Source organism: Carassius auratus, unplaced genomic scaffold, assembly GCF_003368295.1.
Source record: "Carassius auratus strain Wakin unplaced genomic scaffold, ASM336829v1 scaf_tig00214259, whole genome shotgun sequence".
Taxonomy (NCBI): domain Eukaryota; kingdom Metazoa; phylum Chordata; class Actinopteri; order Cypriniformes; family Cyprinidae; genus Carassius; species Carassius auratus.
Window position 1 is genome coordinate 511,661 of NW_020527582.1, and position 25,024 is coordinate 536,684.

The following is a 25,024-nucleotide window of genomic DNA, read 5'->3' on the forward strand; positions in this document are numbered from 1 at the left end:
CGCGCGCACATTCACTATTCCTCTTTCTCACGCACACACGGCGTGACCCTTCAACAAACATATTTCAGCTAACAAAAGCGCACTTCTCAACACATCTTCGCTTTGGAGATGATCTCAAACATGTTTCAAGCCGGCACAAACACACAAGAGTGATCCCTAATCACCGGCGCACTGGAGGCGTGTCTGTCGGTGTCAGACAGCCACTGAGTGAGATATGCTGAAATGTTTCCCTGGAGGAGTTCTACAGGTCTGTTTATTTGCGCATCTCAAATAATTAAGCCACAAGACGCACGTGCAATGTCTGAGAGCCAGTGCGCTCCAAAAAAATGAGTGACAAAAGAAAGAAAGGGAGAAAGAAAAGCAGTTTGGAAAGAGAGGGAGGGAGGGAGGGAGGGAGTGAGACAGACATGGGGGAGAGAGAGAATAAGAGGAAGAGGGAGGGGGACTGAGACAGAGAGGTATAGAGAGAAAAGAGAAGGGAAGGGGGGTGAATGGGAGAGAAATAGAAAGAGAGAGAGAGAGAGAGCGACAGAAGGAGAGAAAAGAGGTGGGGGGAGGGCTAGAGAAGAAGAGAATGCAGCAAAAAAAGGAGGAAGAGAGGAACTGGGGGAGGGACAGCAAAGCATAAGAAAAGATGAGGTCAAAGAAAAGAGAGAAAGGCAGAAAGAAAGAGAGAAGAGGGAGGGAGAGCGCTAGAGAGGGGGGTAGGGACTGAAAGAGAGATAGAAAGAGAGAACGCAGTGAAAGAGAGAGTTTCATCAGCCTGAGAGAGAGATAGTGAGGGGGAAAAAAGAAGAAAAGGGGGGATGGTGGAGTGTGAAAATAAAAAAGAGGAGTCCATCAGCAAGAGAAAAAGAGGGGGAGTGGAAGAGTGAAGGGAGTGTGTGTGTGGGGGGGGGGGAAACAGCAAGGAAAGATATTAACTATTAAAGTTCCGGTTTTCTTCCCATCAGGAGCATGCGATAGGCTACCTGTCCGCTCCGTTGCCGGGTGTGTGCTGAGGTGTTCCCGCTCATCCTCATTACGGAAAAGGTATGGGATTAGTCTAACACTTCCCGTGAGCTTATTAACGCCGGGATATATGCTGGCCGTCCCACAAAAGAGCCTCTATTATGGAATAGAACACACCTGAGTGAAGGAGTGAGCTGTATACCGTCAGTGTGTGAGAAGAGGGGAGGACATTTTTTCATCAGTGAGCAGGAAAGGGCAATCCATGAAAGAGAGAGAAAATCAAGCATTGTAGGAGAGTCAGTATATGTGCGTCTCAGTGAGAGAAAGATATGTTTGTGTGTGTGCGTGTGAGAGATCGTGAGAGGAAAGGAGGGAGGGAGGGAGGGAAAAGAGAAAGGACAGAGAGAGAGATAGGGAGCGAAGGGAAACAGACATAGATAAAGAGAGATTGAGGGAGGGTGTGAGTGAGGGGGAGAGATAGCAGGAAGTTGAGAGAGCGAGAGAGGAGAGAAAATAGAAAGAGTGCAAGGGAAGAAACAAAGAGATAAGACACAAAAGACAAAGAATCCACATGGAAGAAGAAATGGCCAGGGACGTGTACATAAAACAACAGAGCTGCCGGCCTGTGGGGAAAACGAAGAGGGGGAGACAACAAAAGTTAGGGGAAAGAAAGAATATATGCTGACTGGAATACCCATCCAGGCCCATGGGGTTTCCCCTCTCCTTATATATATATATATATATATATATATAAGAAACAGATGGTTTGAAACCTGTCCTAACCTCATTTGCCCAGAAGTATCAGACTTGTGCGAACCAGTCCTCCTTACACGCACACTCACACACACAGGAAATAATACATGATGAATAATGAACGCCTACTAGTTTCTTCTGCATGTGTGTGTGTGCGTTTGCTTCTCCACAGGTTCGTGTAGCTGTGCTTTAGAGGGGTGTGTGGTTTGAGAATCCATCTACAGGTTTAACCAACAACTGTGTGTGCACTTGACATGACACTTTTACTTACGCTTTGTGTGTTTCTCCTCCACCTGAACAGAAGCAATAGGGAACTTCTGGCTACATTGTTTTCTGTGGCAATGTGAACGTATGATACTGAGGGAAGTGGGCTTGAACCGGTTGGGTTAGTGGTTGAGATCTGACTGGGATGTATGAGCATGTGGTCGTTTTCAATTCTCAAAAGCTTCAGTGCTAATGTGACCTGAACAGAGACTTATACATTAGCCCACCGCAGGTGATACGAGGGGAAATATGAAACCATCCACCTGTACATACTGACACCTTCTAACTCCATTGTAATGCAATGAAAGCGAAAGGGTGTAGCACAAACACAGTGGTCAAGGCTTTCAAATACAAGACATTTCAAAAGAAAGTAGGGTAAGCGGTGCCACTCAATCTTCTAGACAAGGAAAAATGATCATTAATTCACCTAATATATTTTTGATTCAGGGTGTCTGTTTTTTTAATTGAAATAAAAAAATTATTGAAAAAAATTATAACTTCAATGTGATCTGTGGTAAACTGTGCCATGTCAAAGGGTACTGTAAGTTGAATAATCAGAGTAATTGTGAAAGATTTACATAAAAAAGTGCACATAAACAAGAAAAAAATTATAAAAATAGAACTATTTACAAATGCACAACACCATTCCGATCCGAAGTGTTATTTTGCTGCCCATTGTTCTCATTTTTTAAAACCAGACAGGATAAGGGTTAACATACAGAGTATCTGAATACATAACAGTATTTGAAATATGAATAATAATTATAATAGTTTCCCCCCCTGCATTTGGAGACACAACTCATTCTTTGTTAAATCACTGACACAGCTTGCTAAAACATCTGGCACATTTTAACCCATAGTAGTAAAATGTCATAGTTTAAAAATATATATATAATAACATTATTAAAAAAATAAGACAAATATATATAAACATATATTGACTAAAGTTATATGATCTAAAATTATACAATATGATAGGGGAAACCCTTATAGAGGCACATACATTTGAACAAATTATATTTATGAAAAAGGGCTCATGGACACATTTTGTGTCAAAATATACACTACTTTTTTTTTTTTTTTTGGAAAGAACTTAATGTTATTCAGTAAAAATTTATTACATTGATGAGTGAAAGTAAGAAAAATAATGTCACAAAAGTTTTCTATTTCAAATAAACTTGCATTCATAATGTCATCAAAAATGATGCATCACAGTTTCCACAAAACATATTCACCAAATCAACATATTCAAATGATTTCTGAAGGATCATGTCACACTGAAGACTGGAGTAATGGCTGCTGAAAATTCAGCTTGAATTTCACAACTGAAAATTGTTGTAATATTTCCCAATATTACTGGTTTTACTGTTTTGATCAAATAAATGCAGCCTTGGTGAGCATAAGACACTTCTTTCAAAAAAGTTTTTAAATGGTAAGTGTACATTTTTAGACCTAGATAACATTTTGACTTTGACATAAACTTTATTTTATCTGCCATGTACTTTACTTTGGCTGCAAACATAACATTATTACTTTCTAAATATAAGGTGACATTAAAAAAACTGCACAGTTTGCTAGATTTAAGGGGGTGACATCTTATGCTGTCATGTTAATCTAAACAAATCTCAATGATAAACAGTCTTTTCAGAAGCTTTTAATATAGGCGTAACCACACAAACATGAATTAGCACAAAAAGCCAGATCTTCAGTCATTCAGGCAACAAGATCATGACTCTGTGCTTCCGTGAGATTGGGTTTAGCAGAGCTCTTGAGAGGCGTCAAAGCACATACAGCCAGCCTTCAGCTCTAACAACCCCACATCCCCCTCCATCTGAGCCCAGAACACACACCAGCACTGCCACTTATTAACCACTGAAACTCAATGGACATAACCTTTGACCCCAAGCCAGACACACTGCCAGCAGTTAGTTCCTTTCTAAATTAACTTCTAAATCATTTGTCCACTTCTGTGAGAACATGCTATGAAGACAGACAGCAGGAGCTAGCTTATCCAGACACTTCACGTGTCAATTCCATCCTATACGTCTTAATCTCTGGCACACAAAGTTGGCCCTAATGGTCCTGCGCTCTTGATTTCAGTGTTTGTGTATTTTGGTTGCAGCCCATCCGAGAGAAATCACACTCACAGACGCGAGCGCACACAAAAACACAGAAGATGCAAAGAAGAGAGGCTTTCCAAATCCTGAATAAAAGATTACCCCCCTCATTCAGCATGGGGGTTACAGATAAAATGTTGGACCGAATATTGGGCAAGAAATGTTTCTGCCGAGAGAACCGAGAGGAAATAGAGTGAATAGAAAAGAGAATGACAGTTGAGGGAGGAGAGCATTCAGCACAGGATATAAAAGGAACAGAGAAAGAGAGAGAGAGAGAGAGAGAGAAAAGAAAGAGGAGAGTGGGGGAGAGAGAGAAGAAGAGCAAGAGAGAGAGAGAGAGAGAGAGAGAGAGGAGGGAGGGTGAGCAAGAGAGAAAGAAAGAAACAGAAAGAGGAAAAGGAGAGAGACAGTGAGAGAAAGACAGAAGAGAAGGGGGAAGGGAGGGAGATAGAAAGAAAAAGAGTCACACAAGAGACTAAAAAAACCACAGAATATATAAAAAAGCAGCAACGTCTGGCTTCGGCTCCATGAAGATAGACAAATATGAATGGAAATAGGAGGCTATATTGTATGCATCTGAATGAGGCGGGAGTCCACACCCTGCAAAATTCAGCTGCGAAGGCACAAGTTCATTGTGTTGGGCCTAGAAGCATTCAGGAGTGCCAGCCCTCTGCATGCGTGCGTCTCCCTGAGGTACGAGGTTGGGAGGTCAAAACCTCGGCTGACTCCCGCCGCTGCCTTCAAGAGAACAGTTGCCTCCTGCCTCCCGTGCAGTTTCATCTCATAATCCTGCTAATGGCAGTTAAATGGGCTGACGGCACGAGTCTATGCTCAAATGAAGAGGCCTGTACATACTAGTGAGTCTGACGCCCGACAGCAGGCAAACTCTCATTTGCAGGGTCTCATAAATAGCATCCGTCCTTCCGCAGGCTCGTGCTCTTGTATTTCTCCCTCACCGCACGGTAACAAATTTCAACCTGAATTACTTTTTCTTTCTCCCAAGTTTCATTCTTTTAAATCAAAACCCCTTTGTCTCTCTCTTCTTTTGTACCTTCTTCTTGTTTCCATGGTTACCCCTCTCTCTGCGCTGTACACTATCTATCTCTCCCTCCGTTTCCCTCTCCGTCTCTCTCACTCTGTTCTTATCTTTCTCATTTTGCTTTCATCTCTGCCTCCCTTCCTCCTGCTTTATCCCACACCCTCCTCACTCCGGCTTTTATCTCTTTTCACTTTCATCTGTCTTTCACCTTTCTCTCCCCTTCAAGCCTGCCATTCCATCATGCTGTTTTTTTTTTTCATTTCTTACTTAAGGAGAGCGAGAGAGTGCGAGGGGAAAAGTTTCATCTGTTGCCCTATCAATTCTGCATTTTTAATCACTTTCCATTCGTCCAATCCCCTGTTCCGTTTCCACTAGCACAATCACAATCATGTGCGCTAGACGGAGTGGTCAGTTCTTCAGCTCTCATCCCCGGGCTGCATCTCTGTTCTTCAGGCTCTCGGAAGAAGGTTTAGCATGAAAAGAATTACAGGATGAATCAAACCTGATATTGTGTGTCCTCATCTCGCTGCGGCTACTTCAGAACGGTGTGGATGGATACGTGATGTGTGTATGATTAAAGTCAGAGTGAACTGTCGTTTGCAAACCGTTTCATAATGTGATGCGCTTCTAAGTGAAACTGGATGTTTAATGAGAAAATATGTAGGGTGGAACACTGGAAATCGACTGGAGTGTGAAAAGTGGACATTATAGCTATTTGGATATTGGTAACATTATCCAATAACACATTGACGAAGTGATATTAGTGGAAAAGGAAAGCCTTTTCAGAGGAAGAGCAAAAGATTTTTAAATTGGAATAATGTGGACTGATTAATCATTCACAAAAAGATCAGGAAAGTGCAATAGAAAAGTAAACGGTCACATTTAAATAAGAGCAGTGTAAAAATATTTTAAATTGAATTTTGAACAACCTTGATTTGCAGATCTTCTACTCAAGAGCCATGTATCTGATTCCCAAACACATGACACTTATGAGCCAGTTATTTTTGGCGGATCAAGAGCACAGAGCAAACAGTGTAATTCACAAACAAAAGAGACTTCTGGTCTGATTCTTGAACAAAATGTTATTTTAAACAAGTTCTTATTACTGAATTACACAAACATGCATGTAGTTAGTCAGAATTCCGAGCAAATGATTCTTATGAGCCAGTCCTTTTAACGAATCATTAAAACAAATGAACAAATTACTTAACCAGTTCTTTTTACTGATGCATACAACATACAATGCAGTCAGGGTCAGATTCACAATTATTTTTTTTTTTTTAATGATTCACAATATTTTACAGAATCATTAAAACAAATTAACAAAAAAGAAAGGAAAAAATTAACTGAAAAATTAACATTTTCATGAATCAAGAAAAACAGTCAGTGTCAGATTCATGCACAAATGACTCTTATGAACGGGTCCTTTTTAATGAATCATTCTAGTCATATAAGTTTCTAGTTTGTAACCGATTAAGTTGAGTTTGATTATAATTTTACACAATGTGATAGTAACAGTTTCACACAAGAAATACAACTTGTTTATTGTTTACTTTGGTATTCACATACCTTTTGGTGTTGCTTATTATATATTATATTATTGTTATATCTGTTACATAATATTTAGGTTACCTGTACAATTTACAGCATTAACTGACAGTGGATTTCTATAGACATTAAAATATGATTAAAATATGCCCAAATGAATTAGAATTGAATTTGCACAGTCTTCATTAATTTTAATTTAAAGTTGATTTAAATCACAAAAAGTGAGATTTTCTATGCTTTCCTCTTCTAAGGTACCCTTCATATGCTCGTCTTATGGTTCCTAGTGATAAACGTGCTATGTGGCAGGACATCCTGTGGCCTGTCAGCTCATGGCTGTGATGAAGATGTCCCTGTGAGACCTAGACACCTCCTATGAGGAGATAACTGTCCTCTACACAACTACTGCAGATATTTATATCAATATATCACAACCTCAACAAGACACAATACACCCCTGCAGTTTACTTAGGATTATTCACAATGAGACAAGTTTGCATGCATAGAAAGGCACCTGAGGTTGTTTCATTAGGGCTAAACCGAGTGCTTTATGTAAGTCAGTGCACAAAACGCACTAAGAAAAAGTCCCCAGCGCAGTCTGACTGCAGTAGGAGGAAGTGTTGTGCTTGAGATCTGACTGAAACTAACCTCCCTCCCCTGCTCCTTCCCTTTCCCCTTTGCTTTAAGTACCACAACTATTCAGAAAAGAGAATAAAGAAAACCTGAATAGAGGAAGAGAAGAAATAGAGGTCCCAAAGAGCTGAAGAAAAGCGAGGGGGAAAAACAATGAAAAGAGAAACAGGAATGAAAAGCAGCCAGAGAGAAAGAAAGAGAAGAAAGAGGGACAGCGAGAGGGAGGGGGAGACAGAGAAAAAGAAGCAGAGCAAAGGCTAGTGCAGAGTGAGAGTGAGAAAGCGAGAGTGATAAAAAAAATGTCTCTTTTGCCTTTTTCTTTTTTTTAAAGAGATGGATTTAATGGCATAAAATTAATAGCACAAGGAAACCTTAACCAGCCTACATTCTGATGAGGGCAGAAATGAACCTATTTATCTGGTTTAAATGCACTGAGCTATAAAGTCCATCTCAACTACACAGCACAGATTTATCCGTCAAGAGTATGATGAAATCTTGTGACAGCTAAGTAAGGAGGAGGGTTTAAATTTAAATTTAATTTAATATTAACAACAAAATCAAAATGTCTTCTGCATGAAGTCTGTAGATGGAAGATGCCCTCCTTAAAACAAAATGCATTTACTTTAAAATTTTTAACATTCACATATTTATAGTATGTGCAGGATGATGACAGACAGGCAGACAGAAAGACGGATTGATAGATTGATAGATTAAATTGGAATGTAGTATTGTAATATACCATACTATATTAAGTATCTTATTGGTTTTAATGAAATGTTTATTTAATAGTACACACAAAATAAAATCAATTAATCCCAAAGCTATTTCAAATGACTAAAAATGCTCATATGTGACCCTGGACAACAAAACCAGTCTTAAGTGTCAATTTTTTTTAAATTGAGATTTATACATTATCTGAATGCTGAATAAATGCTCTTTCCATCGATGCATGGTTTATTAGGGTCAGACAAAATTTTACAGAGATACAACCATGTTAATAATCTGGAATCTGAGAGTGCAAAATAATAAAAATTCGGAGAAAGTCTCCTATGAAATTGTCCAAATAAATTTTTAGCAATGCATATTACTAATAAAAAAATAGGTTTCAATATATTTAAGGTAAAAAATGTACAAAATATCTTCATGGAACATGATCTTTACTTAATATCCTAATGTTATTTTGGCTATTACTAATAATATACCCCAGCGACTTAAAGGGTTAGTTCACCCAAATATTAAAATTATGTCATTAATAACTCACCCTCATGTCGTTCCAAACCCGTAAGACCTCCTTTCATCTTCCTTTCATCTTCCTTTCAAAAACCCACCAATTCATCAAATTAGAATATGATGACATGCCAATCAGCTAATCAACTCAAAGCACCTGCAAAGGTTTCCTGAGCCTTCAAAATGGTCTTTGACACCCTTCACAAGGAGTGTAAGTCACAAAAAAAAATCATTGCCAATGAGCTGGCTGTTCACAGAGTGCTGTATCCAAGCATGTTAACAGAAAGTTGAGTAGAACGAAAAAGTGTGGAAAAAAAAGATGCACAACCAACCGAGAGAACCGCAGCCTTATGAAGATTGTCAAGCAAACTGGATTCAGAATTTGAGTGAACTTCACAAGGAATAGACTGAGGCTGGGGTCAAGGCTTCAAGAGCCACCACACACAGACGTGTCAAGGAATTTGGCTACAGTTGTCATATTCCTCTTGTTAAGCCACTACAGAACCATATACAACGTCAGAGGCATCTTATCTAGTGTAAAGAGAAAACCTGGACTGTTGCCCAGTGGCCCAAAGTCCTCTTTTCAGATGAGAGCAAGTTTTGCATTTCATTTGGAAACCAACGTCCTAGAGTCTGGAGGAAGGGTGGAGAAGCTCATAGCCTAAGTTGCTTGAAGTCCAGTGTTAAGATTCCACAATCTGTGTTGATTTGGGGTGCAATGTCATCTGCTGGTGTTGGTCAATTGTGTTTTTTGAAAACCAAAGTCACCACACTCGTTTACCAATAAATTTTGGAGCACTTCATGCTTCCTTCTGCTGACCAGATGCTGATTTCATTTTCCAGCAGGATTTGGCACCTGCATACAGTGCCAAAAGCACAAGAAGTTGGTTAAATGACCATGGTGTTTGTATGCTTGACTGGCCAGCAAACACACCATGCAGACCTGAACCCCAGAGAGAATCTATGGGGTATTGTCAAGAGGAAAATGATAAACAAGAGACCAAAAATGCAGATGACCTGAAGGCCACTGTAAAAGAAACCTGGGCTTCCAAACCTCAGCAGTGCCACACACTGAAAACCTCCATGCCACGCTGAATTGAGGCAGTAATTAAAGCAAAAGGAGCCCCTGCCAAGTATTGAGTACATGTACAGTAAATGACCATACTTTGCAGCAGGCCAACAATTCACTAAACAATTTTTTTTAATATATATATTCTTTTTATTGGTTTTATGAAGTATTCTAATTTGATGAATTGGTGGGTTTTTGTTAAATGTGAGCCAAAATCATCACAATTAAAAGAACGAAAGACTTAAACTACTTCAGTCTTTGTGCATTGAATTTATTTAATACATGAGTTTCACAATTTGAGTGGAACTACTGAAATAAATGAACTTTTCCTTGACATTCTAATTTATTGAGAAGTACCTGCATGTTCTTTTATGTTACACAGAACTAAAAAACGTCTTACTGGTTCAGAGTGAAATGAGGGTCCGTAAATGATAACAGAATTTTCATTTTTGGGTGAACTGTGTCTTAAAGTGTAATAATAGCCTACTTAAAAAAAAAAAAAAAAAAAAAAAAAAACCAAACATGAAAATACAATACACATCCAAGCCTTTGTATAGTAATTTAACATTTGTCCAAGCTTGCTAGTAAAGCTCGTCGACCATATAGTTCCTTTTCTTCTGCCAGCAGACATGATCATGATAAATAATTGGATACTGGATATCAAAGATGCAATCTGTAATTGAAAACAATGACCTTCCATATGCACTCCCACTACTGCATGCGACTACCAATAATACTGTAGATGTTGAGAGACAGTGAATGAAAGAGCACTGTACAGTGTGCAGAGGATTACCTGTTAAATACAAGCATTGCAGGGCTGTTAACCCCCATATGATCTCACATAACATAACCTAATAAATTATTAACTACACAAGATGTGTGCGCTGCGGTGCAGGTGATTCTGATATGTGGAGGGGGGCTCTAAGGAACCACCCAGAATACTCTAGTAAAGCCATATCAACCACCCATGATACCCTAGCAACTGTGCAGCAACATGCTAAAACTACTGAGAACACTTTAGCTATCGTCTGAAAATGTCCTGCCAATATATATATATCTTGAAGCCATATACTTGTACTTTCCTACACTTTTCAACATCACAATTTGGCAACTTGTGTAGAATTCTGAGTGTCCCACTTTGCTTGGTCATTCATGTGTCCTTGAAACTCATAATTACGATATTTCCATCTCCACTTAAAGGGCATTTTAGTCTTAAGTCATAGTTACAATGTGAACCGTCAAGTCACAGCAATTTGTGTTTGTGATAATTCCAGTAGCCTGTGAAGTACGCATAATTTTGATATGCGAAAAGCCTAAATCTTTCAACATTGGCAGAAACGAGTTGAAGTGAAGTGACATTCAGCCAAGTATGGTGACCCATACTCAGAATTTGTGCTCTGCATTTAACCCATCCGAAATGCACACACACAGAGCAGTGAACATACACACACACACACACACACACTGTGAGCACACACCCGGAGCAGTGGGCAGCCATTTATGCTGCGGCGCCCAGGGAGCAGTTGGGGGTTCGATGCCTTGCTCAAGGGCACTTAAGTCGTGGTATTGAAGGTGGAGAGAGAGCTGTTCATGCACTACCCCCACCCACAATTCCGTCCGGCCCGAGACTAGAACTCACAACCCTTTGATTGGGAGTCCAACCCTCTAACCATTAGGCCACGACTTCCCCTTCAAATGTTTTCTCTGGGAAAAAAATCTAACTAACTAGCACTTACATTTTTTCTCACCTTCATGTAACTTTTTCCAAATACTGCCTTAAAGCTCCAGTATGCGATTTTTGTAATTGACCATAAGAGGGCGCATTTCCAACAATAACAAAGGCAAAGCTTGATTACGCTATGAAGCAGGTGACGATGGGAGATGTCTTTTTTAATGCGTTTTCACCATAGCAATGTATCTAAATTGGATAAAGGAATCATGATCACGGATGAGGTAATTTATTCGTTTTTGTATTACCTGTATATCTGATCATATTATTTTATGTCATCATAATTAATGAACTGCAAGGAACGTGAAATGTTATACTATATTATCTCGTTACAACTTACAGCTATTTGTTAAATGATTTGTTGGGTTAATGTTGTGCAGTGTTACGTGTTTATGGTTAATGCCGTGATGTTTAACGTGCTCAAACCAATCATTCTAAACGTAAATTTGAACGAACATTTGCAAGTAATGACTAAATATATTTTTAACAACACATATCCGATTGTATTTAATTGTACTGCCATAATCTCGGTCACCACACATGATAAAAATCCTTACCTTAGTACAAAGAGCAATATAACTTTGTTTATAAGTGCTATTATTGACAGTTGCATGTGTTGCAGGGAAACACAGATACATCCTCACTGGAATTATCAAATCCAGATGAGACCTGGACCATGTTTACTGTAACTATTACGTTACTTGTCTCTGTCAAGTCCAAGATTTTCGCACAGCTCTCTCCATCTCGTAAACGCCTGGCCGATATTTATCCTGGTTTTATTCCTCCACTTGTCACACAGTCTGCGTGTATCCAAATATGGACGCTTACGTTTTACTGGCACTTCAATACTCGCCAAAGAGTAATCGTGATCCATAACAACGACAACCAAACCATACGCGCGGCTATAACATAACCACCACTTCCGCATTTGGCCATGTGATATTCCGGTGTGGTGGAACATCACATGGTCTACACCGGAAAAAAAGTATAGAGAGGACATTGCGTCACTGAGAGGCGACATTTATTTTCCGGGACGGTCAGTTATTTAAAATCGGAATTTCTCTGAATATTGTAAGTACACAACTGGAGGAAATATATCACACTGTGCAAGTTATTTTTGGAAATTTTATTACAAAATTCCTACATATTGGAGCTTTAATGTGTGTTAGAGTTGTCATAAATATGAATTGACAATTTGGAAACTACACATTCGTGCTCACTAATATTACAATTATGAATGGGAATGTTGGACATGCCAGTCATGCTTGTCAAAAGATTATATTTTTATCATCTCAAGTTATAATTTTTTAACAGTTGTGAAGTAAGTTCTTATTCAAAGAGTGCCTATTTCTAACACTGCTAGAGATTTATTGACCTCAAGCAATTTAATTAAACTTTGAAATGAAATAGGCACTTTTTTTCTGTTAATTAAGCATAAATAAATAGGCCTACATCTATATTACTCACAAGATTACTATGACATGTCATTTTAAATAATTTATTAACACAGAATTAGCTTTACGTTAGTAGACTATAACAATTAAATCAAATAACTCTGAGAATGTATTTGTTACCATCGACTGCAGGTAGCTTTCCGCCATCTTAGGTATAGACATGCCCCCTCCAACATCACAACAGGTAACAGGAAAAGGCTCAAAAAGGAAGATGGAATAAAACACACACACACACACACACACTATATATATATATATATACTTAATTTACTATCTTTTATAAAAAAAAAAAAAATATATATATATATATATATATATATATATATATATATATATATATCATAAATCTTGTAAACTGTTTTACCCAATAGACTAGATAAAGAAAAGTAAAGGTGTTTTACTTTCTTCATTGACTGAATAAGGTGATATCTCTCATTAATGTATTTCCTACAATGATGTAGTATACTCAACTGTTTCTTGCTGATTACAGTGTATACATTCCCCACTTAGGTGCTTGCCAATTCTATATAATGCACTATTAAGTCCAGTATGACCAATTCTAAAGCATGTTTATGACATTTCCTTCCCTTCAACTCCTACTCTCCTTTCTCCCAGCATCAAGGTTTTTTTTTTTTTTTAAATATACAAATGTCTACCTGTTTCATTGTCCAGCCAAACGGATTGTGTATATGTTCTAATACATACCTGTACTTTAGCTTCTGCTTTACTTAATGGAATATGTAGATCTACTTGCTTTATTCTTAGAGTGTGCTTAGCCAGAATGTCCACCTTCTCATTTCCCTCCGCAGCATGAGCAGGAATCCAAATGAATTGTGCAGACATAACCTTAATTTTTAATTCATACATCTTGCAGAATATTTCGTTATCCATCCTAATTGATGACCTGTAAGATCTTACACATTCAGATGCAATGACAATGCTATGTATTTCCTTGTCTTCTATCCACTGTAGGGCCAATAATATTGCCAATAGTTCGATCACATATAGACTACTGACAGATGATTGGTTACTCTTTTCTTCATATAAAAGTCAGACATTGGAATATACTGCTGCACCTTCAATTCCTGTATCCGGATTTTTGGATACAACTCAGGTATCACAGGTATCCAATTTGTTTGGACATAATCGCTGTCACTTGCAGGCCTCATTCGACTTGGTAATATGCATTTTTCTTTATGATCCATTGCCCTCTATAGCAGAGGTTTTCAAACTTGTTCCTGGGGACCCACAGCCCTGCACATTTTGCTTACAAACGTGCAAAATGTGCAGACTGCAGTGGGTTCTGAGGAACAGGACTGAAAACCACAGCTCTATAGGACAGACTAGGTGCCACAGGATAAATTACATTTATGCTAATTTATAATTTTAAAAGAGACACTTGCTGAAAAGACGCTTGATTTTTGTCTGAAAGTTATTTTGTGTTAAAGTAACTATAGATTGTGCTTGAAGAGGACTTGTTAATAGAAATGGCATTATTGTTGGTAGGCTAACTGTTAATAACTACAACAGTTAGGCCACGTGCTTACAAGTCATACTAAAACTAACTTTCCCCGGTGGAGTACATTACAGATCTGACTTCCTGGCATTTTAACAACCGTGTCGAACTTTAAAGGTTAGCACGCCATGTAAAAACCAATAAGTGCTATTTTTTTTTGTGCTGCAATGACATTTGTATCCACAAGATGGTGTCATGCTCTTCTTCAAGGTTCAGTGAAGCTTCACATTCTTGTAAATTTGCAAAAACTTTTTTTTTTAATTGCTAAGTATATATTTGAGTTGTTTTACCCTTTGAATTTTAAAACAACAAAATCCATCATCAACTATTATTGTTTTTATTAATTTTTTTTTAAAATATGTGCATCGACAACTTCAGTATTTATATTATTTGTATAGAAAAATATTACTTCTGTCCCACAATGGCATCATTTCCATCATAAACTAACAGACAGAAAAAAAAAAAATCATAAAAAAATACAGAGCTAATTAATGTGCTCATATTCAGCATATAACACTGAATATGGGCGATTATTTAAGCTATTATGAGTTTAATAACTAATAATGTGTATAAAATGTTTAGATTTTATAAATGTTTGTAATTCATATATATTCAAAGTAGATAGATAACTTTCATTGGTTATCAATTCGTCTCATAGCAAGGATATGTATGCACTTCTTTTGCCACAAGATGTCAGTACTTTCATTTGACTTCTGCATCAAAACCTTTTACGAGAGTTGCTTAAAGTTCTTTCTTTCTTTCTTTCTTTCTTGATGAAAAGAAACATGCTGTTAATTATAACCATTAATCATACAGTTCCAGATCAAATGTATCGTCAGTCTCTTCACAGTTTCTCACTTTCAAAGATACGATGAGATAATGTCCTGAGAGACGCTCTGAGATGATCAGACTAGTATTGGCCTGATGCTTTTTGTCCGGCTGATGGCGGTTTAGATCACTTCCTATCCCGAGTTTCCCACGAGCGCAGTGAGACAGTCCAGGCCTCTGTTACTCCTCTGTTTAAAGGAAATGACAGCCTGAAGGTTCAGTAAAAGGGTAATCTGTTCGCCCGGCACTGCAGATGGATCAGCTGTTTGCGTGCATTGAGTCAGTACTGTCGTCATTTGCTGCAGCTCCCTCCTTTTGTACCTCTTTAGGGATTATAAAGTTGTTCCTCCAGCAGGAATTTCTGGAATTCTCTACTCATGCTGCTTATGTAACAGCCGCTCCCCACCAAACATACAAATAGGGTGCTAGCAGAGGATCTGAGGGTGAGTAATAAAGTTGAACTGATTTCTTACATGTGTGGAATAGGAAATAAAAGAGCTTCCAGATGGAGCCTAACTTCATCGCCTGTCCAAATGTGTGTGTTGCAATCTAGTGGTTTTGGTCAGATTTTCCACAGTTGTATTACTAAAACTCAAAATTTTAATGATTTAATCAGTTTACGTCAAATATATGTCAGATATGTGACCCTTGACCACAAAACCAGTCTTAAGTAGCACAAGTATATTTGTAGCAATAGCCAAAAATACATTGTGTGGGGCAAAATAATTGATTTTTCTTTTATGTCAAAAATCATTAGGATATTAGGTAAAGATCATGTTCCATGAAGATATTTTGTAAATTTACTACCATTTATATATCAAGATTTTTTTTTTATTATATGTATTTCTAAGGACTTCAGTTGGACTGATTTTCTCAATATTTAGATTTTTTTTGCATTATCAGAATTTTAATTTTAAAATATTTGAAAATATCTTGGCCAAAATATTAATTGTGATTATTGTAATGTTTTTATCAGCTGTTTGGACTCTCATTCTGACTGCAGAGGATCCATTGGTGAGCAAGTGATGTAATGTCAAATTCCTCAGTATTCTAAGGAATATTCATTATTGCACTTAAACCATATGTATTTATGTAAAGCTGCTTGTGCAGTTATTTTGTGCTATCAAGTAACAGAACTGAACTGAGGGAATACAGATCTGTGTAAAATTAGCATGGCTTTATAATTTTAGTTCTATTTTGTTTTCTCACCATGAAGGCTTTATTGGTATGACAATTGCACACAATGTTCATTGAGGGATCCTGAAACCTGTAGGAAGGAAAGCAGCTTCTGTACTTGTTCAATACAATCCAACAAAACCATGCCAAGCTTTGATTTCTCAGTTTGTTAGCCAAAAATTGCAGCAATTCGTGAAACCCACAGGGTTGTTCATGCTGACTCTAAGCCCTGTCTCACTTACTGTATATTTCAAGGAGAAGCTTTGGCCTAAACTTGAATCTCCTATGTTTATACCTTCTTTATTGAGCTGATTGGATTGAATCCACTGTACTTAAAAGCGTTCTTCAACTACATTCGTAAGCATATAGCCTATAGTAAGCACTTCACAGTATATTTTTGTGTAAAGAAAATTATTTTAATCTTTTATAAGGGCACATTTATGATAATAATGCTGGCAGTGCTGCTGCAGGGGATCTGCCAGTTATATTTTGAACTATTTATTTAAGGTTAACAAAATTAACAGTAATAGTTTAACTTCTGATTTTGGGTAAATATTTAATTCTCCCTCTTGCATCTTAATGAAATTTTGTTTCAGAAAGGAGGCGTAGGTTCAAATCCCACTTTATAATCTAATTTTAATATAATGAATGAATAAAATAATATAATACTAATATAATCATTTTTTTTATTAATATAATAATTTCACGTATCATATTATGTTTTAAGGAAGTATACTGCTCACCAGGGATGCATTTATTTGACCAAACATAGCAAAGAAAAAAACAGTGAAATATTATTACAATTTAAAATATGTATGTTCTGTTTTAACACATTTTAAAATAAAATTGTATTCCCTTTGATGACATTTTTTCAGCAGCCATTACTTTAATTTTCAGTGTCTCATGATCCTCATGATTCTATTCAATTCAATTCAATTCAATTCTATTCTGTTCTGTTGACTTAAATGCATCCTTGCTGAATAAAACTATTACAAAAAATATTGATGTGTTAAGTCAATTACATTAACTTAATCACTTATTATTCTATTTTATTTTAATTACAATACAATTTCACTTAGTATAATAAATGACTGTATATCAATAATTTGACTATTGTACTTTCTTTGGCTGTAAGTGCATTAACAAGGTATGTAAATTCCACAATTACTAGAATGGTTAGTACTGTTGTTATATTATTATATAGGCCAGAAGTGAAATGTTAAATTAATTTCCTACAGTATGTAATAGGGGGTCCTTTGCCTAAATAAGTTGGAAACCCATGTCGTATCATAGTTACAGTATTCATTTGGATGTCTGTGCAGCCACACTCTCTGCCCTTTATAGTTTGTTCTCTTTGCTCGCTAATATGACACTAGCATCTGGCCTTGGTTCGTTACAACATGTACTTCACCAGAATCAAACTTCTTAGTGGAGCAGGACACATGTACCAGTGAGAGATGACTAGTGTTTTAACAGCCTATTCCACAGATATGCAAATGTACAATAAAGTCAAGCTATAAAAAGGTAATTGTGGTAATATGTAATGTGTACCCTTTTGTTTATCCTCATTAGAAGCCTCACATATAGACTAGATTGTTATTATAGTTTGGTTGTTGCAGTAAAAATGAGATAAAAGTAAGCAAGGAAATGAAATCACAGAAGATAAAAGCTCTTTCCTGAACCTCCGCAACACTGTAAATCTGTAGGGGGCCTGTTTCTCTTCTGATGTGGCAGAAACATTGTTTGCGAAGTGTTCTTATTAATTGTCTTTAAGTATTTTATGTTATGTGCAGCTGAGAGAACTAACTGCATTAAATATACTTTTTTTTAATTTATTGAATATTTTGCTGGCATTTAGGCCACCGTTTTCAGAGGAAAAGTTACTGAAGGAAAAAAAAAAGCATCTACACTGAGAATCACCAGGGGATGACTGTGCTGTCCAAACCAGCAGCTGGTTTCCTGTGGTGTCAGGAGAAGCCCTCCATCTTGTTCTTTCGTGCTTTACCAATCTTCCTTTAGTCAAGGACTGTGCTGCACTCAGTGATATCTGTCTTTTATTAGAATGCCTTTTGTATTTTTCCCTGTGGTTAAAATTGTTTTTCCCTGGTCAAACAGTATGTGTTCCCAGATTTAACATTTCTGGTGATAATTTTATGACAACAAAACAGACATTGTTTTAATGACTCCGAAGTAACCCTGCCAAAAGGAAAAACAGATTTGATATGGTGCCCTTAACTGATTACAGACATCCTCAGAGTTTGATTGTAGTTTGCTTTCCCAGGCAGCGCTCTTTCCTTTAGATTAAACACTGGAAATCTAGTTTAAGATACATTTTGTTTTGAAAATTTGAGAGCCTGTTTCTATCTATCTATCTATCTATCTATCTATCTATCTATCTATCTATCTATCTATCTATCTATCTATCTATCTATCTATCTATCTATCTATCTATCTATCTATCTATCTATCACAAACGGTGCCTTGCAGAAGTATTCATACCCCTAATTTTTTATGTTGCTGCCATATGTTAAGCTGCTGTAAAAAATAAAAAAAATAAATAAAAACATAAAAACTTTTTCAATCTACAAAACAACAACTTTATTTAAAATTGCTTGTAGACGTTACTACAGTTCGAGTGGAGTTAACCTGTGGCAATTCCATTTGAATGGGTATGATTTGGAAAGGCACACACATCTCAATAAACACATCTCTGAAAATGCATATCAGAGTAAAAGCCGAGCCCTGAGGTCAAAAGAACAGCCTGTGCTCAAGAGACAGGATTGCGTCAAGGCACAGATCTTGGGACGAGTTCAAAAACAAACTGAGCATGTAGCCTCCATTATCCATATTGGAAGAAGTGTGGAACAAATAGGGCTCTTCCTAGAGCTGGACTCATGTTCAAACTGAGCAAATGATGGAGAAGGCCTTTGGTTAGAGTCGTGACCAAGAAGCTGATGGTCAATCTAGTTGATATTCATAATCGTACAAACTCGATTCCAAAAAAGCTGGGACACTGTTAAAAAGCAATGTAATAATTTACAAATCTCATAAACTTATATTTTATTCACAATAGAGTACAGATAACATATCAAATGTTGAAAGTGAGACATTTTGAAATGTCATGCCAAATATTGGCTCATTTTGGATTTCATACACATTCCAAAAAAGTTGGGAGAGTTAGCAATAAGATGCCGGAAAAAATTAAATGTACATATAAGGAACAGCTGGGGGACCAATTTGCAAATTCTTAGGTCAATTGGCAACATGATTGGGTTTAATAAGAGACTCTCAGAGTGTCACTCAGAAGTCAAGATGGTCAGAGGATCACCAATTCCCCCAATGCTGCTGCGAAAAATAGTGGCGCAAAATCAGAAAGGAGTTTCTCAGATAAAAATTGCAAAGAGTTTGAAGTTATCATCATCTACAGTGCATAATATCATCCAAAGATTCAGAGAACCATGAACAATCTCTGTGCTTAAGGGTCAAGGCCAGGAAACCATACTGGATGCTCGTGATCTTCGGGCCCTTAGTTAGCACTGCATCACATACAGGAATGCTACTGTAATGGAAATAACAACATGTGCCCAGGAATACTTCCAGAAAACATTGTCGGTGAACACAATCCACCTTGCCATTCGCCGTTGCCAGATAAAAAAAAAAAAAGATAAAAGGTAAAAAATAAACCATATCTAAACATGATCCAGAAGCGCAGGTGTTTTCTCTGGGCCGAGGCTTATTTAAAATGGACTGTGGCAAAGTGGAAAACTGTTTTGTTTTCAGACGAATCAAAATTTGAAGTTCTTTTTGGAAACTGGAACTCCATGTCATTGTCACGGTTCATGAATCGGCTGTCTCACACTGATGGGTCTGCGTGAGTGTAATTGTGTGGGTGTGGTTACTCGTTATGTTGATTAGTGTCACCAGCTGTCGTTAATTCCTGTTCCTTTATATGCCCAGTAATTTCCCTCTCATGTTGTCAGATCGTTGTGGTTGTTCCTCGGTGTGTGTCCTGTTCTCGTGCCTTGTCAGCTCAATTCTTCGTCTGGATTTCATCAGTTCTTCGTGTCGTCTGGATGTTCCACGGTTCCTGGGTTTCTCTAGCACGCTCTTCACCGCACCACCACCGGATTGCCATCTCGTCCCTGATTCGACTACCACCTGAGTGTTTGTCCCCGACCTGTGTCTTTACTTCTGCCTTTCATTTATTAAACTGTGTTTACTTGCATCTGGAGGTAGACGCGTCAGAGGTGGGAGTAGGAGCAGTACTTTCACAACGCGCTTCCTCAGACGACAAGATGCATCCCTGCGCGTTCTTTTCTTATCGACTATCGCCTGCCGAACGTAATTATGACATTGGTAACAGAGAGTTGTTGGCAGTTAAGTACATCAGATCAGATACATCAGTTACATCAGATCGGCTAAGAGACTCAACTTCAGGCAGGTCCGGTGGGCTCTTTTTTCCGGACGTTTTGATTTTGTTCTCTCATACTGCCTGGGGTCTTAAAACATCAAACCTGACTCTTTGTCTCGTATTTTTGATCCATCCGAATGCCCGGTCACTCCTGAGTGTATTTTACCTGAGAAAATTGTCATCTCCACTCTGGTATGGGAGGTCGAATCGAAGGTCAAGACAGCCTTAGAAGGGGTAACGCCTCCGTCTGGTTGCCCACCTGTTTGTGCCGGAGGGGTTACGGTCTGACGTTATTCGATGTGGTCATTGCTCCAACGTGGCTTGTCATCCAGGAGTGGCTCGCACTAGTTTTCTACTTAAGCAACGATTCTGGTGGCCATTAATGGCTCGCGACATTCACGATTTTGTTTTGGCTTGCTCAGTCTGTGCCACAGGTAAGACATCTAACCGACCCCTAGACTGGCTACTTCGACCGCTGCCTGTCCCTTCGAGACCCTGTTCCCATATCGCTCTAGATTTTGTCACCGCCCTCCCACCCTCCAAAGGCATGAAAGTTGTTTTAACCGTAGTGGACCGGTTCTCGAAGGCAGCAAATTTCACCCCCTTGCCCAAATTACCTTAAGCCAAGGAGACAGCGGTCATAGATAACGTCTTTCGGTTAATTGGCCTCCCGATGGACGTGGTCTCTCACAGGGGTTCCCAATTCGTATCCAAATTTTGGCAAGAATTTTGTAAGTTACCGGGGGCCACGGTCAGTCTGTCCTCGGGAGTAATGGTCAGTCTGAGCGAGCCAATCAGGACCTCGAGAGAATGTTGCGATGTTTGGTTGCCAAGAATAAGTCATCCTGGAGCCAACAGCTTTCTATGGTGGAGTACGCCCACAATTCGTTGCCAGTGTCATCCATGGGCCTCTCGCCATTTAAGTGTAGTTTAGGTTACCAGCCTCCAATTTTTCAGAGTCTGGAATCCGAGGTCGCGGTTCCCTCCGCTCACGCATTCGTCCAGAGGTGCCGCCATACTTGGACTAGATCCCGTGAGACTCTACTCCAAGCAGGGGGGCGCATGAAGGCCATGAAGTGGGCGCATGAAGTGCCTCGTCAGCTCAATTCTTCATCTGGATTTCATCAGTTCTTCGTGTTGTCTAGATGTTCCACAGTTCCTGGGTTTCTCTAGCATGCTCTTCACCGCACCACCACCGGATCGCCATCTCGTCCCTGCTTCGACTACAACCTGAGTGTTGTCCCCGACCTGTGTCTTTACTTCTGATTTTCATTTATTAAACTGTGTTTACTTGCATCTTGCATCCTCCTGTCATTTCAGCACAGTCATCCGGACTAAAGAGGACAAGGACAAAGTTGTTATCAGTGCTCCGTTCAGAAGCCTGCATCTCTGATGGTATTGGGTTGAATGAGTGTTTGTGGCATGGGCAGCTTACACATCTGGAAAGGCACCATCAATGCTGAAAGGTATATCCAAGTTCTAGAACAACATATGATCCCATCCAGACGTCGTCTCTTTCAGAGAAGACCTTGCATTTTCCAACATGACAATGCCAGACCACATACTGCATCAATTACAACTTCATGGTTGCATAGAAGAAGGATCCAGGTACTGAAATGGACCGCCTGCAGTCCAGATCTTTCACCCAAAGAAAACATTTGGCGCATCATAAAGAGGAAGATGCGACAAAGAAGACCTAAGACAGTTGAGCAACTAGAAGCCTGTATTAGACAAGAATGGGACAACAGTCCTATTCCTAAACTTGAGCAACTTTTCTCCTCAGTCCCCAGACATTTGCAGACTGTTATAAAAAGAAGAGGGGATGCCATACAGTGGTAAACATGGCCTTTTCCCAACTTTTTTGAGATGTGTTGATGACCTGAAATTTTAAATCAACTTAATTTTCCTTTAAAATTATACATTTTCTCAGTTTAAACATTTGATATGTCATCTATGTTGTATTCTGAATAAAATATTGAAATTTGAAACTTCCACATCATTGCATTCTATTTTTATTCACAATTTATACAATGTCCCAACTTTTTTGGAATCGGTTTGTTTATGGAGATTGGAGAAACTTACAGAAGAACAAACATCACTGCAACACTCCACCGATCTGGATTTTATGGTGTTGTGGCCAGATTCATTCCTCTTCTAACTCAGCGTAGACACATGAAAACCCACTTGGAATTCATGAAAAAGCACCTAAATGACTCTCAGTCTGTGAGAAACCATATTATCTGGTCTGATTAACCTAGGCATCTAGCATGGAGAAAACCAAGCAGTGCTCATCACCTACACAGGAGCATCCCAACAGTAAAGTGTGTGAGAAGCAGCCTCGTGCTATGATGGTGTTTTTCAGCCGCAGGGACTGGGGGAATCTTAAGAGTAGATGGAAAGCTTACCAGTCACCACACCAAAATATTGAGATAGCCCAGAGCCTGGGCTTGAAACTAATCAAATGTTTCTGGAGAAATCTGAAAACATGTGTCTGTCCCCATCCAACCTGACAAAGCTTGAGAGGTGAAGAGGTGAGGAGAAGAATGGCAGATAATTGCCAAATGCAGATGTGCAAAGCTTGTCACATCATAGGCTTGAGGCTGTAAAGATGCTTCAGTGACCTAGTTAAGGGTATGAATACTTCATATACTGATTTTATTTTTATTTTTAATAAATATGCAAAGTTGTTGATGTGGTGAAAAAAGTAAGTTAAAGGAGTTTAACATAAGTCTGAAACATAAAATGTGAATTTTGCAAGGCACTGTAGTGGTTCTTTTAAGTGGTTTTCCTGGTCCTTGATTCAATCTGAGGGAAATGAATTATTCAGGCCGCTACACTAATGCTGATTTTGTAAACACTGGCATGAATGTGTTCACTTTAAGGCTTTTGAGAATACACATTTGCTGCAATTTGATTAACCTCGAGCGTACACCCACACTCCTGACCTGTGTATTGCTTTTGAAAGCTGAAACTGAGAGTAGAAACAATGTATAATTCAACTTCTCGACCTTGTTTATTTTTGTAAGAATACTCAGGGCTCATTGTCTATAATTGGTCAATTTATTCGCTGACAGACCTTTAGCTGGCAGGGGCAATTTTCTTCCAAAAAAAATAAATAAAATAAAAAGGAACTTGATGACATCTACCTGAAATAACCTTTTACTGCATAAGGCTAAATCCAATTACAAATGGATCTTTTGTGCATAAAAGTTGAAAACAAGCACTTTGTGGCAGTTTAGTTTAAAGTGATTTTATGAGTTATAATGCCACAAAAGTGCACTTTTCTCCAAATACTTTTAAGATGAGAGCAACTGTGCCAATATTCTCTTTTGTACATAATCAGAGTGTTTAACATGGCCTGAGGCTGATTATGTTGTGTTCATTCTGACAGTGGATTTCATGCATCATAAATCAAGGACAAGACGAGGATGCCATCCTGAGGAGGTGCTGGCACACATAGAGAAGACTGAACTGATATAAACAGTGAGCGATCTGTTCTGCATGCTAGTGCTGCTTTCCCTGAGACTTGAACAATTTTGCTTTAGGCTAAAGTTAACTCAAAGTGTAACTCTGAACATTGTGAATCCCTGTCAGTGCTGTCCAAGCCCACATCTCCTTGTGTGCAAGCCTAGACATGTAGACTCACACCTGTTCCTTTATCAAGATTCAAGGGATGATCCATTGACTGCGTCCAAAAGCTGAGAAATGCTGCCTTCACAGGTGGTATATGGTGGTATATAGGGAAACGTTACATCCTGTCTACTAAGATGCCTTCGTGTTGTTGGTTTCTCAAGGCAGTATAGACCTTTCACTGCCTATGATATTCTATACCCTGTGTGTTCGCACAGGGTATAGACACATAAATTAGCAGCTGAAGGACTGTCATTTAAATTTTTTTTTACTCATTGCTAGACTCTCGTTTTTTTATATGCTGTTACTGAGGTGGTACCCTTTCTAAACATACTTATATGTACAATTTAGGTCCAAAGGAGTACCTATAAGGTACTAAAATGCACTCTTTAGGGGTAAATAAGATTCAGAGGTGTACCCTTTTGAAAGGCATCAATCCCAGCGGTACCTTTTTTATGCGTGTCTTTTTCTGAGAATGTACTGAGAAATAAGCTCGGTTCTCTATACATTTGGCTTGAATTGGTTTTAGATTAACAAATATTTTTGAGTGATATTGGCTTTTTTACCGTAATTGTGTGTTTTTTTTTTCTTCAACATTTTCTTTGTTGTGATGCATGTATTTACTTATACCATTTTAAATAATTCATTTATTTTTTTTAATTGTTTTTTAATTTTATTTTAA

General features: G+C 38.3%; 1 long non-coding RNA gene across 2 annotated transcripts; it reads left to right on the forward strand.

Moving 5' to 3' along the window:
- The first annotated feature begins 126 nt into the window (after nt 1–126).
- LOC113091622 (uncharacterized) lies at nt 127–25,024 on the forward strand. 2 transcript variants are annotated; one of them, XR_003287413.1, is made up of 4 exons: nt 127–247; nt 954–1,032; nt 24,104–24,195; nt 24,307–25,024. It is a non-coding gene; the product is annotated as an uncharacterized LOC113091622 (long non-coding RNA). The 2 variants fall into 2 exon arrangements; XR_003287412.1 differs by having other exon boundaries at nt 24,104–25,024.